Here is an 18,052-nt window from a genome sequence, read left to right on the forward strand (position 1 = left end):
GAGAAAAATCAGTTTGGTTGAGGATATTGTGGTGAGAAGACCATCTGAGACACTGTCTGAAAAGAAGGCAAGAGAGGGTGGTGGAGGGAGAGATGTGAGAAATTCAGGTGGTGAAATCTGTGATTGGTTCAATGTGGGGGACGAGGAAAGAAGAATTCCAGGATGATTTATGATTTCTTAGATATGGGTACCATTCAGCAATTTCTGGAGACAGCGAAGCAGAAAACAAAGGGTGAAGATGGCTCCTCCACCTTGGAATGTGTGGAAATGACCAATGTGCAACTGGTTGTGTAGCTGGGTCTCAGCTGCGCATCATCTATGCTGAAGATACACTTGGGTGGTGTCGTCTTGGAGCAAGACTATGCGGAGGGGGAACATACTGAGAGAGAATTTCTTGGGTAGCACTCTGAGGGACAAACAGAAGACAAGGAACTCAGAACACTAGAGATACATAACTAGTTTAGGTGTTAGATAGTTCTCCCAGCTAAAACATTTATTGCTGACCATATACCACATTTTCCAACACCAGTTTCAACTGTCTTGATTGCGCAGAAAAATAACATACATTTTAATAACTTCTATTATGATCTCAGCAGTAACAGTATTTGTCAACGTATTTGTCCCTCAGTAATTTTTGGTATTCATGAACTTGGATTTGAGGAATACCATAGATAGAGCTTAGAACAGGTTTAGGGGATATTTTATTAAGATGAATAAGCAATATCAAGTTATTTCCTATATTGAGAGAGTTTGGTTATGACGATCTGTGTGGGTAATTTTGTAGCTTTAAAGATGAGTTACAACTAATTAAGCACAGACTCAGCAATGTTAGCATATGGCCAGCTTGCTAATGGACATTTAATAAGTTTCATCTAATCTTTGAAATAACCTTGCAAGTCACAGTACTACCCTTAGTTTATATATGAGGATACCAATGCTTAGAATTTAAGCAACTAGCCCAAGGTCAGCAGATAATGAATAGGAATGTTCTGACTTCATATCTAGTACTACTTCCATCATAAAATGTCTACCTAATATTCTTTTGTTAAATTAACTTTTTACATCCTAAAATATCAAAACTGAAATGCTCCCAACCAACATTATTTGCTGAAGTTGACCCAAAATCTTATGCATATATCTACTTCAAGTTGATTTGAAGACTGTATGTGCTTTGTGCTTATTTTCTGGAATACCTCATGGGTAAGGAAATCAATGTATTTTTTAAAATGTCCTTGATTATCCAAATGCTGCCTTGTCAGTGATCTGCAGAAAGGAAAGATCTTAAGTTGAACTCTTGGCTACTGGGATCCATAGGTTCCTTAGGGACTGTGAGAGCCAATCTGAAGCCACCTAAAGAAGTTGTGAAGCTCTCGTGACATGAAGTGCATTAACGCCAATTGTGGAGTAATGAATCCTCTCTTTGTCCTGCATGTATCTATGGAAGTTTGGATTTCAAAAAATTGGTCTGTTAAATTCACTTAAGAAAGGATAAATAGAGAGTGATGTCATAGAAATGGCACCATGAGGAGCGTGACCGAAAAATCTCCCCAAAATTTCAACAAGTTCATCAACCAGAGACAGAAAAATCTATACTTGGAGCATCCGAGAGTTCCACACCCTGAAGGCGAAGGTAGGGTCGAGCAAAAAATTGACTAAATATATGATCAACCCTGAGGGACATAGGTCAAAGAAACTCTCTGCCTTCCTCACTAACCTGAGCAAAGGCTGCTTTCACTTGGAACTGAGAGTCGGGAGGAGCTAAGGGTGTGGAGGTAGCTAGGCTGCGGCGTGGACATTCATTCAAGCTGAGGAAAGAGTGTGCCTGTGGTGAATCAGCCCATACAAGCAAATGCCCATGCACCGTGCCACCCACGTGCCACACTGCGAGCATCCCAGGTGCCCGCCCACGCCGAGAGCAACCACCCACGTGCGAATAAACACCCGCGCCACGAGCAGCAGCTGCCAAAGGCGCACGGTGAGTGCACCAAAGTGAACTTCCCCACACCCGAGCTTCTCTAGATGGGCAAGGCACCTCACCCAGCCATTCAAGCTAACAATCAAGCGTTGGGGCATGCACGCGCAGCTTGCAGTTCATTCTGGATAAATTCCGTGGATCCAATCGCTGAAATTAGCTTAACTCACAGGCTGCTCACCTCCCAACTGACCTATGTGGCTCTAATTGACAAGATCTCTCTCAGTTCAGCTATTCAAGACAAGAGGCATGATATTTTTTAGTGCCTATTGCTAAAGGGGTGGGGGCAACTTCTGATTGGCAGAGCTTTCATACTCATGGATATATGCTAAAAAGAGGGAATTGGCAGTGCTAAGACTTCCTGTACTGCAGGCAGCGACTAGTGCATCTTCTTCCCAGCCAAAACAGGCTACAAAGTGCAGAAAGCCTGGGGACAGTGGTCCCACAGAGTGCTAGGCATGCTGAACAGGCCTGAAGGCTCAGAGAAAGTCACCTTGAGAGCAATTGCTCCCAGCCCCACCTGATTACACTGGCTGCTCTGACTGCCAGAGCCTTACCCAGAGCCCTGAATTAAGTGGGGATAGAGTGGAAATTGCCAGCTCTCTGAACCTCTTACTCCCCAGGCAGAGGCAGCGGCAGCCTCACAGCTGGATCATCAGACTGCTAATTCAGGAAGGAGAGACTAGGAGAAAGGCTAGGGAAAACAGACTCTCTCATTGTTGGAGCCTGCAAACGCTAACAAGCCTTGACTACCGAGACTGAAGCCAAATATATGACATTGCCATAGAGTCTCATCAACTGCAAACCCCTACTTAAGTGTGCCACAGGGGCAGAGCCTGGGGTACAGAGTCACCAACCAGGAAGAAGGAGAGGAAAGAAAAGGGAAGAAGTTAACTTCTCAAATTCAAGAAAAATCCAGACTTTATAATTTGTTCCACTATTTTTTTGTTTGTTTCTTTCTTTCATCTTCTTGACTTTATTAGTATTATTTCTATTTCCTCCACCTTGGTCCTTTTATTCTCTGCCCATCTTACTCCTTCCTTTTCTTGAACTACACTACCCATAAGTGTTTCATTTTATTTCTTTTCTTTTTCCTTACTCTCCATGAGGGTTATACTCCAAAACCCTTAACTCTCTCTCTCTCTTTTTGTTGTTTTTTTTCTTCCTTTCCTTTTCCCCTTTTTCTTGTTTCTCCCTTTCTATTAGTTTCTTCTTTTCTCCTTTTAATTTTCCTCTCATTCAATCCTCAATCACAAACAAATTATTTAATTTGGGACTCAAGATTTTGGGGTTTTTTTGTGGCATTTTGGGTGCTTTTTACTTCGCTTTTTAACTCATTAGCATTCCTCCCAACCCAGGATCTCCATTCTATTCAGTCTTTGCTCCACTTAAAACAATAGTTTGGTTTTTTTCCCCCCTTTTTCTGGTTTCTCTCTTACCCCTCTCATTATATCTCTTAGTCGACCATCACTTACAAGCAAATCATTTTAGACTTGACCCAAATTTTTCTTTATTGCATTTTGTGAGTCCCTACTTCCTTTTTTGCCCCTTGAACAGTTCCCCACAACTCAAGCCCTCTATTCTAGGCATTTTTTGTTCCATTTAGCATAATACAGTTCACAGTTTATTACGATATTTTCCTGAGGAGGAGGGAAGAGGAGGGGAAGAGAACAAAGAAAAGGGGAGGGAAATAAAAAATTATTGGGTTTTTTGTGGGGGTTTTTTCAAAATTATTTTTTCAATTTTTTTTACTTTTTTTTCTACTTTTTATTCTTTATTAATTCTCATTAGTGCTATCAACAAGATCATCCTCAGATGCCATTAAGAAAAAGGAAATCAAATATCATGGATACAAAAGAAAGAGAAGTAACACAGATAGATGTGGAAAAATCTATGGAGAAAAAATTTAATATATTGGAAACCTCAGAGCTAAATAACAAAGAATTTAAAATAGAAATGCTAAAAAGACTCAGAGATATACAAGAAAATACAGAAAGGCAATTTAAGGAGCTCAGAAAACAACTCAATGAACACAAAGAATATATTACCAAGGAAATTGAAACTATAAAAACAAATCAAACAGAGATGAAAAACTCAATTCATGAACTGAAAAATGAGGTAACAAGCTTAGCTAATAGAACAGGCCAGATAGAAGGTAGGATTAGTGACATAGAAGACAAGCAACTTGAGGCACAACAGAGAGAAGAGGAGAGAGACTCAAAAATTTAAAAAAATGAGAAAGCCCTACAAAAATTGTCTGACTCCATCAAAAAGAATAACATAAGAATAATAGGTATATCAGAGGGAGAAGAGAGAGAAAATGGAATGGAGAACATACTCAAACAAATAATAGATGAGAACTTCCCAAGCCTGTGGAAAGAACTAAAGCCTCAAGTTCAAGAAGCAAACAGAACTCCGAGTTTTCTTAACCCCAACAAACCTACTCCAAGGCATATCATAATGAAATTGACACAAACCAACAGCAAAGAAAAAATTCTCAAGGCAGCCAGGGAAAAGAAGAATACAACATATAAAGGAAGGCCCATTAGATTATCATCAGATTTCTCAGCAGAAACTCTACAAGCTAGAAGAGAGTGGACCCCAATATTTAAAGTCCTGAAAGAGAGAAACTTTCAGCCACGAATACTATACCCATCAAAGCTATCCTTCAAATATGAAGGAGAAATAAAAACATTCACAGATACAGAAAAGATGAGGGAATTTATCATCAGAAAACCCCCACTCCAGGAATTACTAAAGGGGGTTCTCCAATCAGATACAAAGAACAAAAAAAAACAGAGCCACAAGTAAAAGCTCCAAGAAGAACACAATAAAACCAAATTTAAACTGTGACAACAACAAAAAGAAAGAGGGGGAGAAGATGGAGATTAACAGTAGCAAAGGACGATGAAGTGCAGAATCACTCATAAGATAGGGTACTACAATGAATATGGTAGGTACCCTTTTCATTACTTAATGGTAACCACCCTTGAAAAAACCACCAAAGAAGCACATGACTTAAAAAAGGTAGCAACAGAGGAAAGAAGTATGGAATACAAACAAACAAAAACAAATGATAGAAAAACAAAAGAGAAGAATCAAACAAGATACAAAACTAACAGAAAGCAATCTATAAAATGGCAATAGGGAATCTACAAGTGTCAATAATTACACTAAACGTAAATGGATTAAACTCACCAATAAAAAAATACAGAGTAGCAGAATGGATTAAAAAAGAAAATCCAACTGTATGCTGCTTACAAGAAACACATCTAAGCAACAAGGATAAAAACAAATTCAAAGTGAAAGGCAGGAGATTCACTTTTTTTTCGGCTGCCATCTTGGCCCTGCGTTCCGCGCATAAAATGCCCGGGGAAGCCACAGAAACCGTCCCTGCTACGGAGCAGGAGTAGCCACAGCCCCTGGCTGAAACAGGATCTGGAACAGAATCTGACAGTGATGAATCAGTACCAGAGCTTGAGGAACAAGATTCCACACAGGTAACCACACAGCAAGCCCAACTGGCAGCAGCAGCTGAAATTGATGAAGAACCAGTCAGTAAAGCGAAACAAAGCCGGAGTGAAAAGAAGGCATGGAAGGCTATGTCCAAACTGGGTCTTCGACAGGTTACAGGAGTTACTAGGGTCACTATCTGGAAATCTAAGAATATCCTCTTTGTCATCACAAAACCAGATGTCTACAAGAGCCCAGCTTCAGATACCTACATAGTTTTTGGAGAAGCCAAAATTGAGGATTTATTTCAGCAAGCACAGCCGGCAGCTGCTAAGAAGTTTAAAGTTCAAGGTGAAGCTGTCTCAAACATTCAAGAAAAGACACAGATTCCAACTGTACAAGAGAAGAGTGAAGAAAAAGAGGTTGATGAAACAGGTGTGGAAGTTAAGGACATAGAATTGGTCATGTCACAAGCAAATGTGTCAAGAGCAAAGGCAGTCCGAGCCCTGAAGAACAACAGTAATGATATTGTAAATGCTATTATGGAACTAACAATGTAATCATCTTAAAAGGAGGACCTATTTTTTGGTGTTTCAAAAGAGTTACTACAGCTTGGTTTGAAATTTGTACTGTTTCTATAATTAATAAAGTTATGGCTTATTGTGGGATGAAAAAAAAAAGTGAAAGGCAGGAAAACAATATTCCAAGCAAATAATATCCAAAAAAAAGCAGACGTAGCAATACTCATCTCTAATAATGCTGACTCCAAGACAGCAAAAGTACTCAGAGACAAAAATGGTCATTTCATAATGATTAAGGGGATGCTGAATCAAGAAGACATAACAATCTTTAATATATATGCACCAAACCAAGGAGCACCAAAATATATAAGACAGCTACTTATTGACCTTAAAACAAAAACTGACAAAAATACAATCATACTTGGAGACATCAATACACCGCTGACAGCTCAAGATTGGTCATCCAAACAGAGAATCAATAAAGATATATTGGCCTTAAATAAAACACTAGAGCACCTGGATGTGATAGACATCTACAGGACACTTCACCCCAAAGCGACAGAGTATAAATTTTGCTCTAGTGTACATGGAACATTCTCAAGAATTGACCATATGTTGGGCCACAAAAATAACATCAGCAAATTCAGAAAAACTGAAGTTGTACCAAGCATATTTTCTGATCATAAAGCCTTGAAACTAGAATTCAACTGCAAAAAAGAGGAAAAAAATCCCACAAAAATGTGGAAACTAAACAACATACTTTTAAAAAATGAATGGGACAAAGAAGAAATAAGCACAGAGATCAAAAGATATATACAGACAAATGAAAATAACAATACAACATATCAGAATCTCTGGGATGCAGCAAAAGCAGTAATAAGAGGGAAGTTCATATCACTTCAGGCCCACATGAACAAACAAGAGAGAGCCTAAGTGAACCACTTAACTTCATACCTTAAGGAACTGGAAAAGGAAGAACAAAGACAACCCAAAAACAGCCAAAGAAATGAAATAATAAAAATCAGAGCAGAAATAAATGAAATAGAGAACAGAAAAACTATGGAAAAAATTAATAAAACAAGGAGCTGATTCTTTAAAAAAATCAACAAAATTGACAAACCCTTGGCAAGACTCACCAAGGAAAAAAGAGAAAGAACTCATATAAACAAAATCCAAAATGAAAGAGGAGAAATCACCACAGACATCATAGATATACAAAGAATTATTGTAGAATGCTATGAAAAACTATATGCCACCAAATTCAACAATCTAGAAAAAATGGATAAATTCCTAGAACAATACAACCTTCCTAGACTGAGTCATGAAGAAGCAGAAAGCCTAAACAGACCGATTAGCAGGGAGAAAATAGAAAAAGTTATTAAAAACCTTCCCAAAAATAAAAGTCCAGGCCCAGATGGTTATACTAGTGAATTCTATCAAACATTCAAAGAAGACTTGGTTCCTATTCTACTCAAAGTCTTCCAAAAAATTGAAGAAGAAGCAATACTTCCAAACACATTTTATGAGGCCAACATAACCCTCATACCGAAACCTGGCAAGGTTGGCACAAAAAAAGAAAACTACAGACCAATATCTCTAATGAATACAGATGCTAAAATACTAAACAAAATACTGGCAAATCGAATACAACAACATATTAAAAAAATAGTACATCATGATCAAGTGGGATTCACCCAGAATCTCAAGGATGGTTCAACATACATAAAACGGTTAACATAATACACCATATCAACAAAACAAAGAACAAAAACCACATGATCTTATCAATAGATGCAGAAAAGGCATTCAATAAAATACAACACTCAACAAAATAGGTATAGAAGGAAAATATCTCAACATGATAAAGGCCATATATGATAAACCATCAGCTAACATCATATTAAATGGCACTAAACTGAAGGCTTTCCCCCTTAAATCAGGAACAAGACAGGGTTGTCCACTCTCTCCACTCTTATTTAATGTGGTACTAGAGGTTCTAGCCAGAGCAATCAGACAAGACAAAGAAATAAAAGGCATCCATATCGGAAAAGAAGAAGTAAAGCTATCACTTTTTGCAGATGATATGATCCTATACATCGAAAACCCCAAAGAATCCACAAAAAGACTACTAGAAACAATAAGCCAATACAGTAAGGTCGCAGGATACAAAATTAACATACAGAAGTCAATAGCCTTTCTATATGCCAACAATGAAACAACTGAGAAGGAACTCAAAAGAATAATCCCCTTCACGATTGCAACAAAAAAAATAAAATACTTAGGAATAAACATAACAAAGAATGTAAAGGACTTATATAATGAAAACTATAAACCATTGTTAAGGGAAATCAAAAAAGATATAATGAGATGGAAGAATATACCTTGTTCTTGGCTAGGAAGAATAAATATAATCAAGATGGCTATATTACCCAAAGCAATATACAAATTTAATGCAATTCCCATCAAAATTCCAATGACATTTTTTAAAGAAATAGAGCAAAAAATCATCTGATTTATATGGAACTATAAAAAACCCCGAATAGCCAAAGCAATCCTAAAGAAAAAGAATGAAGCTGGGGGCATAACAATACCTGACTTCAAACTCTATTATAGGGCCACGACAATCAAAACAGCATGGTATTGGCAGAAAAATAGACACTCAGACCAATGGAACAGAATAGAAAGTCCAGAAATAAAACCACATATATATAGTCAAATAATTTTTGATAAAGGGGCCAACAACACACAATGGAGAAAAGAAAGCCTCTTCAATAAATGGTGCTGGGAAAACTGGAAAGCCACATGCAAAAGAATGAAACTGGACTACAGTCTCTCCCCCTGTACAAAAATTAACTCAAAATGGATCAAAGATCTAAACATAAGACCTGAAACAATTAAGTACATAGAAGAAGACATAGGTACTCAACTCATGGACCTGGGTTTTAAAGAGCATTTTATGAATTTGACTCCAATGGAAAGAGAAGTGAAGGCAAAAATTAATGAATGGGACTACATCAGACTAAGAAGTTTTTGCTCAGCAAGGGAAACTGATAACAAAATAAACAGAAAGCCAACTAAATGGGAAATGATATTTTCAAACAACAGCTCAAATAAGGGCCTAATATCCAAAATATACAAAGAACTCATAAAACTCAACAACAAACAAACAAACAATCCAATAAAAAAATGGGAAGAGGATATGAATAGACACTTCTCCCAGGAAGAAATACAAATGGCCAACAGATATATGAAAAGATGCTCATCTTCTTTAGCTATTAGAGAAATGCAAATCAAAACGGCAATGAGATACCACCTCACACCTGTTCGATTAGCTGTTATTAGCAAGTCAGGTAATAGCAAATGTTGGAGAGGCTGTGGAGAAAAAGGAACCCTCATCCACTGTTGGTGGGAATGTAAAGTAGTACAACCATTATGGAAGAAAGTATGGTGGTTCCTCAAAAAACTGAAAATAGAACTACCTTATGACCCAGCAATCCCTCTACTGGGTATATATCCCCAAAACTCAGAAACATTGATACGTAAAGACACATGCAGCCCCATGTTTATTGCAGCATTGTTCACAGTGGCCAGGACATGGAAACAACCAAAAAGCCCGTCAAGAGATGACTGGATAAAGAAGATGTGGCACATATACACTATGGAATACTACTCAGCCATAAGAAATGATGACATCGGAACATTTACAGCAAAATGGTGGGATCTTGATAACATGATACGAAGCGAAATAAGTAAATCAGAAAAAAACAGGAACTGTATTATTCCATACGTAGGTGGGACATAATAGTGAAACTAAGAGACATTGATAAGAGTGTGGTGGTTACGGGGGGGAGGGGGGAATGGGAGAGGGATAGGGGGTGGGAGGGGCACAAAGAAAACAAGATAGAAGGTGACAGAGGACAATCTGACTTTGGGTGGTGGGTATGCAACATAATTGAACGACAAGATAACCTGGACTTGTTATCTTTGAATATATGTATCCTGATTTATTGATGTCACCCCATTAAAAAAATAAAATTATAAAAAAAAAAAAAACATTCAAAGAAGACTAGGTTCCTATTCTACTCAAAGTCTTCCAAAAAATTGAAGAAGAAGCAATACTTCCAAACACATTTTATGAGGCCAACATAACCCTCATACCGAAACCTGGCAAGGTTGGCACAAAAAAAGAAAACTACAGACCAATATCTCTAATGAATACAGATGCTAAAATACTAAACAAAATACTGGCAAATCGAATATAACAACATATTAAAAAAATAGTACATCATGATCAAGTGGGATTCACCCAGAATCTCAAGGATGGTTCAACATACATAAAACGGTTAACATAATACACCATATCAACAAAACAAAGAACAAAAACCACATGATCTTATCAATAGATGCAGAAAAGGCATTCAATAAAATATAACACTCAACAAAATAGGTATAGAAGGAAAATATCTCAACATGATAAAGGCCATATATGATAAACCATCAGCCAACATCATATTAAATGGCATAAAACTGAGGAATTTCCACCTTAAATCAGGAACAAAATGGGGTTGTCCACTCTCTCCACTCTTATTTAACATGGTGCTAGAAGTTCCGGCCAGAGCAATCAGACAATAGAAAGAAATAAAAGGCATCCATATCGGAAAAGAAGAAGTAAAGATATCACTTTTTGCAGATGATATGATCCTATACATCGAAAACCCCAAAGACTCCACAAAAAAATTACTAGAAACAATAAGCCAATACAGTAAGGTCGCAGGATACAAAATTAACATACAAAAATCGATAGCCTTTCTATATGCCAACAATAAAATAATAGAAAACAAACTCAAAAAAATAATTCCCTTCACGATTGCAACAAAAAAAATAAAAAACCTAGGAATAAACATAACAAAGAATGTAAAGGACCTATATAACGAAAACTACAAAGCATTTTTAAGGGAAATCAAAAAAGATACAATGAGATGAAAAAATATTCCTTGTTCATGGATAGGAAGAATAAATATAATTAAAATGGCCATATTACCCAAAGCAATATATAAATTTAATGTAATTCCCATCAAAATTCCTATGACATTCTTTAAAGAAATGGAACAAAAAAATCATCAGATTTATATGGAACTATAAAAAACCCCGATTAGCCAAAGCAATCCTAAGGAAAAAGAATGAAGCTGGGAGCATTACAATACCTGACTTCAAACTATAATATAGGGCCACGACAATCAAAACAGCATGGTATTGGCAGAAAAATGGACACTCAGACCAATGGAACAGAATAGAAGGTCCAGAAATAAAACCACATATATATGGTCAAATAATTTTTGATAAAGGGGCCAACAACACACAATAGAGAAAAGAAAGTCTCTTCAATAAATGGTGCTGGGAAAAATGGAAAGCCACATGCAAAAGAATGAAACTCGACTACAGCTTGTCCCCTTGTACGAAAATAAATTCAAAATGGATCAAAGATCTAAATAAAGGACCTGAAACAATAAAGTACATAGAAGACATAGGTCCTAAACTCATGGACCTGGGTTTTAAAGAGCATTTTATGAATTTGACTCCAAAAACAAGAGAAGTGAAGGCAAAGACAAATGAATGGGACTACATCAGACTAAAAAGTTTTTGCTCAGCAAGAGTAACTGACAACAAAATTGTTAAACAGACAGCCAACTAAATGGGAAATGATATTTTCAAACAACAGCTCAGATAAGGGCCTAATATCCAAAATTTACAAAAAACTCATAAAACTCAACAACAAACAAACAAACAATCCAATAAAAAAATGGGAAGAGGACATGAACAGACACTTCTCCCAGGAAGAAATACAAATGGCCAACAGATATATGAAAAGACGCTCATCTTCATTAGTTATTAGAGAAATGCAAATCAAAACTACAATGCGATACCACCTCACACTTGGTAGATTAGCTATTATTAACAAGACAGGTAATAGCAAATGTTGGAGAGGCTGTAGAGAAAAAGGAACCCTCATTCACTGATTGTGGGAATGTAAAGTAGTGCAACCATTATGGAATAAAGTATGGTGGTTCCTCAAAAAACTGAAAATAGAACTACCTTATGACCCAGCAATCCCTCTACTGGGTATATACCCCCAAAACTCAGAAACATTGATACGTAAAGACACATGTAGCTCCATGTTCATTGCAGCACTGTTCACAGTGGCCAAGACATAGAAACAACCAAAAATCCCTTCAATAGATGACTGGATAAAGAAGATGTGGCACATATACACTATGGAATACTACTCAGCCATAAGAAATGATGACATCGGATCATTTACAACAAAATGGTGGGATCTTGATAACATTATACGGAGTGAAATTAGTAAATCAGAAAAAAACAAGAAGTACATGATTCCATACATTGGTGGGACATAAAAATGAGACTAAGAGACATGGACAAGAGTGTGGTGGTTACCGGGGGTGGGGGGGAGGAGGGGCACAGGAGGGAAGGAGAAGAGGGGAAGGGGGAGGGGGAGGGACACAAAGAAAACTAGATAGAAGGTGACGGAGGACAATCTGACTTTGGGTGATGGGTATGCAACATAATTGAATGACAAGATAATCTGGATATGTTTTCTTGGAATATATGTACCTTGATTTATTGATGTCACCCCATTATCATTAATAAAAATTTATCTATAAAAAAGGATGAATAGTTTAATAAGCAGTATTATTTAAATTGTCCATTTAAAAAATCGATTCAAAATATATTTATACTTTATACCAAAACCAAATTCTTATCACATTAAGTATAATTATAAATAGATAAAAAATATTATATTCTTGTATTGGAAAAAAGGCTTTTTAGTTTATTACCTAGGTATACACATACGCATGCACACACACAGGACCACTGCAGAGGTACTTTATTATTCCTTCTTGCTACCATCCATTCCCTCCTTCTTTCAGTAAAATAATCCCTCTGATGCCTTCAGGAAGCATTACCTCCTGTTGCTCAATCCTTTGGCTCACCATCCCTACTCTTTAGTGTTACATCAAAACCAAGTCCTGGCCCATCACAGCCACATCAGTCAGGCCACTTCACATACATGGGGATAAGATCCGAGCCAGGCCAAGCACAAGGGCTCTGCTAGAATTCTCAGGAAAAAGATTCTCTCCCTCAGGGTCTTGGGAACCAAGGATTGGTAATAATGAATCCCTCAAAAGACTGAAGAAGGAAGGGAGGGGAGCAGAGTTAGAGAGACAGCAGAAAAGATAAGGAAGGAAAGACAAGATGAGAAAGAAAAACGAACACAATGATCAAGGATCCTCCCTGTGCAAGCTATCTTTCAAATAAACTGTTTTAGCCTTGGGATGGTATTTGAGCCCAAAAATTACTTTGAATTATGGAATGGAAGGGAATTACCAATTTTCAAAGGTCCATTTTCTTTAAATGACTGCATTCAATCTTGGTGTTTGGGGAAGTCCCTCAGAATTAAGGCAGAAAAATGGTCTGCTGATGGAATTAAAAAAATACTTTCATTAAGAAAGAAGCTGTGAGTGTGTGTGCTTTCTATTCTGTTGTATCTTACACAGAAGTCTAGCTAAGAACACTTTCATTTCTTTTCCTTATTCTCTATTAAAATTCATGGAGTTTAAAGGAAACTGAAGGATAATGAGGAGGACGTAATTTATTATTATTCAGAAAACTTTAATGATCAGTGAAACCAAGAGCCTATGTTAGCATAAAATACTTAATGTCGGCCTGACCTGTGGTGGCACAGTGGATCAAGCTTCAACCTGGAACACTGAGGTCGCTGGTTCAAAACCCTGGGCTTGCCCGGTCAAGGCACATATGGGAGTTGATGCTTCCTGCTTCTCCCCCCTTCTCTCTCTCTCTCTCTCTCTCTCTCTCTCTCTCTGAGTGTGTGTGTGTCTCCTCTAAAATGAATAAATAAAAATTAAAAAAAAAATTTTTTTAAAGGTTTTTAATACTTAATGTCACATTCTCTATTTACCAAAATGGATGCACAAATATGTCTACTAATTTATACTTAATCCATTGTTGAATAATTTATTTATAAAAATTAATTTGAATAACATTGCAATCACTGGGGGAATTGAGGTGGGAGAAAATATAAATAGCATCAACAAATAATGATGTGAAATAAATAAATAAAGGACTAGAGTTCACACTTACAAGCAAGTTAGGGCTGTGTGTTCTTATAGCACATGGACGTTAAGGGCATGATCTGGTGTGCAAAGATCACTGAAATGTGGAATGGGCTGGTCGGGGTTTCAGGGAATGGCTTTATTTTACACCAACCAACCACTGTCTTCCAGTATGCTCTGTCCATAATCTTGTCCCCACCTTTGGTTACAATCTGTGGAAGATTCCACCATTTTCTGATCATTTTCAGGTGACCATTATGGTACTTATTCTCCAGTCCTCACATATCCAAGTGAAAGGATGTCGATGGGAAAAATCTCTCACCTGACTCCTCTGCCTCCCTCACTACTTCTTGAATAACATTTGTCCAATACTGCCTGTGACTCGGTGGGCAAGTTAATTCTGGAATAAGGTTTTTAGCTGAAATAAATATATATATATCACTAAAGAAGAGTTTAGTGATATATATATGTTTATTATCCTTTAATATATAATAATATATATATTAAAGGATCAGTTTGCTATGGCTTCCATAACAAGGTAACACAAACTGGGCAGCTTAAATAACAGAAGTTTACTGTCTCACAGTTGTAGAGGCTAGAATTCTGAGATCAAGGTGTTGACAAGTTTGGATCGTTCTGAGGGTCATGAATGAGAATATGTTTCATGCTTCTCTCCTACATTTTGCTGGTTTGCTGGCAATATTTGGTGTTCCTTGACTTCTCCATCTCCTCAATATCTGCCTTCATCTTTACCTGGCATTCTCCCTGTGTATGTGCATATCCATGTTCAAATGTCCCCTTTTTATAAAGGCACCAGTCATGTGGGATTAAAGCCCCACCCTAATCCAGTATGACCTCATCTTAACTGATTATGTCTTTAATAATCCTATTTCCAAATAAATTCACAATCTATGGTACTGGAGATTTAGGTCTTTATACAATTCAACCCATAAGAGAGTTCAAAAGTAGATTTGTGTTGACAGAAGAAAGAATCAGCAAACTTGAAAACAGATCAATAGAGATCATAAAATCTGTAAAACAAAGAACAAAATTTGGGAAAAATGAACAGAACCTCAGAGCAATATGGGTATCATTAAACATACCAATAAATGCATAAGTACCAGAATGAAAAGAGAAAATATACTCAAAGTAATAATGCTTGACATTGACTGGTGTTGTAGGGTTGGGCACAGCGAACAAGAAAATAAATGAGAAGTATAAAAATAGGTAGGGTAGAAAATGGTTTAAAATGTTTCATATTTATTTCTATTGTGTGCTGTGCTTTGTTATCTCACCACATTACCCAACTCTACAGTGTAATTCTTCTAAACACTATGAATACATGTGATTAGTTTTAGGGAAACTAAGGAAAGAACCACTGATAGAAAGAGGAAAGCATTGGACACAAGCAGTCAGATGGAAGAAACATGGAGAAATGAAAGTCAGTTGACTGAGCCACAAGCCCCTGAAAACTGCGAGAAACGTTGAGTTCCATACTGCATTTAAGTCGGGGTTTAAACCAGTTTCAGCTCAGTCTTCAGAGGCACAGAAAAAGCAGCCAGGCTGCAATTTTTATTATAAGTACAATTATAAGTTAAAAAATGGAGAGCACAATTACTGTCCAAATGATACTATATAACTTTATGGAAAAGAACTTGGGCTTCGTTGTTTTTTCGTAAGCCAGCGCAGGGCTGCAAACTGTGTCTGAACAATGAGTGGCAGAGCATACGGACACACATTGCTTCTTTTTGGCTTCCAATAAATGTGTGTGTTCTTTTTCTTTTAAGGGCAATTTAATTCACATCACATTTTTTGCATACCTGGGGGAATAGAGGAAAGTCAAACTTACCACTATTATTTCTGCTGTAAGATCATTTTCCATCTTTCAGCATGAACCTTCTCACCAGTGGGAAAAGATTCCCAGCTGCTTGGCTGCAGGCTTACATCATGATCCATCAAAATTTCAGATATACCCCAAAAGCTAGCCATTCTAGAAGGAACCTGCCATTTTCACTACTGCAAATCCTTTCAAAAAATGTGTACTCATTCTTTTCAAGATGAATCCTTTGTGGAAAAGGTAAACACTCTAATGATGATTCTGTAAACCTTAGATCTGAGGCAGTCTGTGAACAGTGAACAAATATATGTGAATGAAGAGAGAGGCAAACTTATAGAAAAGTCTTCGGAGTGATTTCATTTTCTTTCTTATTAAGGTATTACTGACGTATAACATTATGTCAGGATTTTTACATTTTTCTGACATGAACCATTGCAGATGCCCTCTTTTCCTCTCTAACACTATAAGAGCAGCCTTTTGTTGTTCAATTAAAAATACTAACTATAATATCATTCTTTCCTTATAATAGAAAATGTTTTTTCACAAGTTAACAAGCAATCTCTGACTGTAACTTAGCAAAGCCAAAGCACTGCTGATATATGAGAAGCATGGCTTCCAACCCTGAGCCAACCTGAAGGTCAAGGAGCAATTATTAGAGAAAGTATTTGTCTCCAAGTCGAACTGCAGGGCGAGCTGATAAAGACTAGCTAAGATTAATGCAGGGAACAGTGGACGGAATCCTAGGCACCCAGGGGCATGAACAGAACATTGCAGCCAGGCCTGCTACACTTTTCACTGGCTGGGGAACCTTGACCCTGGCCAATTAACTTTTTTAAGTCTAATTTTTTTTCTTATATGTAAAAAGAGAATAGTACTTTTTACCTTACAAGGTTGTTCTGGAGCATAAATAAGACACTGTGGGTAAAACAGCTATCTACCAATAATTTGACAAATACTCAAGGCTTTTTCCCCCTACTATCAACACCAAATTATAGAATAGGTTTAAAATAAAAAATAAGTCTTGCCTGACCTGTGGTGGAGCAGTGGGATAAAGCATCGACCTGGAATGCTAAGGTTGCCTGTTTGATACCCTGGGCTTGCCTGGTCAAGGCACATATGGGAGTTGATGCTTCCTGCTCCTCCTCTTTCTCTCTCTCTCTCTCTCTCTCTCTCTCTCTCTCTCTCCCCTCTGAAAAATTGAATAAATAAAATCTTTAAAAAAAATAAGTCTTGAGAATTATTTATAAATATTTTAAGAAGAGTATTTTTTGTTGTGAGTAAACATAACATAGAGAATTAATGACCACAATTAGAATAGAGGGAGGTTTGCAAACAATTTTTAACAGATTGCCTTTTTTTAATTAAGATTCTATTTATTGATTTTAGAGAGAGAAGAGCGAGAGGAAAGAGGGGGAGAGGGGAACAGGAAGCATCAACTTGTAGTTGATTCCCATAGGCGCCTTGACCAGGCAAGCCGAAAGTTTTGAACTGGCAACCTCAGCGATCTAGATTGAGACTTTATCCACTGCACCACCACAGGTCAGGCCCTGAAAACAATTTTTGATGCTCAGAGTGAAGGGAACCTTCATGTCACCTAGAAGCATCACACCTAATATCACTTCCTGAAAAAATATTAATTTAAATCAGTAAACATAAAGTTATTAAAAGACAGAAAGTGCCATAGAACATTGCAACTGCCTTCATAGGCTATAGACCAGGCTCCATTCTCTTGCAATGCAATATCTGCTAGTCATTTTCTTCATCTGTGCATATGAACAGAAGGGAGATAGCAGAGGTTGTGATCATATTCTGGTTCTAACTGGCACTGTTTAATTTTCTGCAAAATATAAGTTATTTCATTAACCAATATTCAAGCAACTAATACTTTTAGCAAGTCTACAGAATTTATCTAGGATGGTAAGTATAGCAATACTGTTTTTAGGAAGTCCCATAGGACTGGTATTGAGAAACTGGCTATCTTGGAGAATACTAGAAACTGATGCGACTTACAAGTGCTGCTGGGATGTATGTTTTCCTGTGTTCCTAAGGCATCAACATCCATTGCTTGCTGTGTGAAGAGGCAGGACATCATTGATAGCTAATGGAACCTTCTAGG

The 18,052-nt window shown here is 37.2% G+C and overlaps 1 pseudogene; it reads left to right on the forward strand.

Annotated features, from left to right (window-relative positions):
• The first annotated feature begins 5,299 nt into the window (after window positions 1-5,299).
• Window positions 5,300-6,105, forward strand: LOC136320420 (nascent polypeptide-associated complex subunit alpha pseudogene; annotated as a pseudogene).
• Window positions 6,106-18,052: the final 11,947 nt, after the last annotated feature.

This window comes from Saccopteryx bilineata, chromosome 1 (genome assembly GCF_036850765.1).
Source record: "Saccopteryx bilineata isolate mSacBil1 chromosome 1, mSacBil1_pri_phased_curated, whole genome shotgun sequence".
Taxonomy (NCBI): Eukaryota; Metazoa; Chordata; class Mammalia; order Chiroptera; family Emballonuridae; genus Saccopteryx; species Saccopteryx bilineata.